The sequence below is a fragment of the Ochotona curzoniae genome, unplaced genomic scaffold (genome assembly GCF_017591425.1).
Source record: "Ochotona curzoniae isolate NIBS_2020 unplaced genomic scaffold, NIBS_Ocur_1.0 contig_1014, whole genome shotgun sequence".
Lineage (NCBI taxonomy): Eukaryota > Metazoa > Chordata > Mammalia > Lagomorpha > Ochotonidae > Ochotona > Ochotona curzoniae.
This window is the reverse complement of record NW_024464920.1, coordinates 16,282,438-16,285,509: the sequence shown is the minus strand read 5'-3', so window position 1 is coordinate 16,285,509 and position 3,072 is coordinate 16,282,438. Positions and strand designations below refer to the sequence as shown.

Genomic DNA, 3,072 nt, shown 5'->3' with positions numbered 1-3,072 from the left:
TAAATGGTGCCTCTTCTTTACATAGTCCAGGGAACAACAGTAAAAAGAATGCTGTCTTATCCATTCCCTTCTCCTGAATACTACCAGAATAAACAGATACATAGTCTTTCAATTAGTTTGAGCTAGATCTACTAATCCATATGACTATCAATAGACTCTATCAAAAAAAGTGTCCAAGCACCCACCCGTGTTTTCTCATGGTCCTTCTCTCTCTCTCTCTCTCTCTTTCTCTCTCTCTCTCTCTCTCTCGGAAACCTGCAAGCATTTACTGCTCCTCTGAAGAGTTGGCTGGCACGGAGTGCAGTCTTTGCTGACTTCTCACAAAGGGTTCTCAGGCCTGCCCTCTGGCAGGTAGTCCTTCAAAGATTTTCAACTGAGATGCCTTTCAGCAAGGTCTGTTGGAGCAACTTAACCTGGCTAGCAATGCGGCCAGGGTTCCTTCAGGCACCAAGTAAAAGAAAAGTTTTGGCTATGCTTGTATCTCTCTACTTCTCTAAGAGGAAGTTCACACTTTACGAATTCTGATGAAAGTGAGACAATGATCACCATTTTCTCTAAACACAGGGAATTGTGTCATGCTCTTCCAAGAATTCTATCAAGTGCCTGCTCAACAAATAATAATGAGAGAACTTACTAGAATTGCTAATTTTGCCAAAGAATATTGGAGCCCAAATGCATAAGTGTGATCTGGAAAATGGAAGAGATATTCCTAGGGCTTTTATTTGGAAAATTCACTTGCATAATAAATAAACCTCTTTTATAGGATATTAGAGTGGCAATCTCTGGGACAGTCTGACTAGAGATTGTCTTAATCTTCTTTTTAGGGGCTTCCTATTATCCATTGTTCTAAGCTTTGAGGCTGAAACCCCAAGAAAGATGCCAATCTTTCTACTCTTAAACATATATAAAATTCACATACATAGTTTCATATAGAATTTCATTTTTATCAAAAGCAACTTTTTAATATTTTTCATTTTTCCATAACTCCTCATTCATAGCACACTCAATGATTAAAAAAAAAAAATAGAAGATGTCCTCCAAGCTATTTTACCATAACAATGTGAAAAAGTATTTATAGGTACAGCAGATTTATAATTTCTCACTTACAGTTATCTACATCTTCGTTAAATCAGTTCAGAATGTCAGATGACATTATTTCTTATTCAGCTGGTAAAGAAACAATTCTTTAATGGCTGTCTGATAAACAGTCAACCATTTGTTATTTTCAAGGCATTGTCTTTCCTCTTTTATGATAAATATTTAGTAAGAACTCACTGGCCTTACATTTTATGCGACAGATTATCAGAATTCTCTGGATTGATTTTCAGTGGAAATTGTCTTCCAATGAAAGACTAAAAAAAAATATGTGACTGCCTTCAATGGTTGAAAATAGCTATTTTCAGCTTTGCGCAGTGGCAGTATCATAGCCAATGAGGTTTATCCGAGGCGCGATTATTGCTAATTGAAAATAGTTATTTTCAAAAACCACTATCATTGGCAGTAAATGAAATCTTTAAGGAAATTAATATGGATAATATAAAATTTCCTTATACTATCCATATTAATTTCCTTTCCTTGGTTACTTGTAATATTTACAATTAATAATTTTGATTTTGCAGATTTCTGTACATGTGTTTGCCACTTCTATTTTACCTGTTTAATGTGCCAAATTCTGAAATTTGTTTATGTGATATAGCTATCAAACTTTTGATTTTCATGTGAAATGTTTTTAGTTTTTAACCATTATTATTTTTAAATCTTTGTAAAACAGATCAAATAATAATCAGTTATTTATTCATACTGTTTAAATGCATCTGTAAGACACCGATAGCAAAATCACACCTAACAATGAAACATTGGCTTTTGCCTAAGATTGGGAACAAGACAAAAATAATCACTGTCAGAACTCTTACCAACAATTGTATTGACTATCCTAGGTTGATCAATAGGTCAAGAAAAATAAATTCATAAATAAATAAATGGCATGGAAATTGGAAAGAAAGAAGGGAATTCTCTGCTCATGAATGACATGATTAAATGGTTTAAAAATCCACATGACACAGCTAATTTATAGACAAGCTATTCAAAGTTGGGGCTTGACTTGCAACAACCTCACGAGTTACTGCAATGAGGCAAAATAGTATACATGCCATTTATTTTTAAATATCTTTGTTTACTTCTTAGAAAATAAAATATATTCATTTAAATTTCTTATCTAAATAAGAATATCACTGGGTAGAAATGAAATCTTATGATCATTTTTCTGGTTCAGCAACAACATATTTTCTGCTACCATGTTACAAAAAACTCTAACACTCATAATAACTAGCAACTGGAAACATATTCAGAGCCAATATTTGAATGTTGTTTTACTCAGAATCTCTTGGAAGGAATTCCAAATAAAATTGTCATTTGTCATGATCTTTCTTAGGTGACTACAGAATGAGAAATGAGGTGTAAGTTTGTAGTGTCACTCATTCATTGATTAGGGGAAGTTGCCAAGTATTTTCTAAAGCTATGTGCCACTTAGTTTCAGGGAAACCGCTATAGAGAAAAAAGAACTTCATATCAACAGATTAGTACATTGATAGTGAATAGTTTTTTTTTGTTTTGTTTAGTTTTTTGTTTTTATTTTTTTACTTGTCAGAATTCAGTTTCACTTTGGATATTTCTAGCAAGTTGTTAAATCAGAAACCATGAAAGGTTTGGTATTTTTACACTGGTGGCAAGATAAGTTCCCTCCCTATATATGTGTGTGTATGTTTTCCTATATGCTAACAAAAAAAAAAAAAAAAACACCAGAAATTCTCTGAATCAGAAAAAAGCTGGTCTATTACCAATGGGGGGAAAAGCAACTAGAATACCATTTTAGGGCTGATTAAGTGAGTTTCAATTCTGCCAGAGCAACATGACTAAGGTCAACAGAAAGACACACAGAGAACAGACATGCATACCAAGGGAGAAAAGCAAAGAACAGGAAGCTGGTCTTATAAAGGTAACCTGCTCACCCATGCCTCCTGAGTCATCTTCTGTTTACCACCCAGACCTCAGTAAACACTTAATGAAAGGTGA

General features: G+C 33.8%; 1 pseudogene; it reads left to right on the top strand.

Annotated features, from left to right (window-relative positions):
- The first annotated feature begins 1,401 nt into the window (after nt 1–1,401).
- Nucleotides 1,402–1,523, top strand: LOC121164205 (annotated as a pseudogene).
- The last annotated feature ends 1,549 nt before the right edge of the window (nt 1,524–3,072 follow it).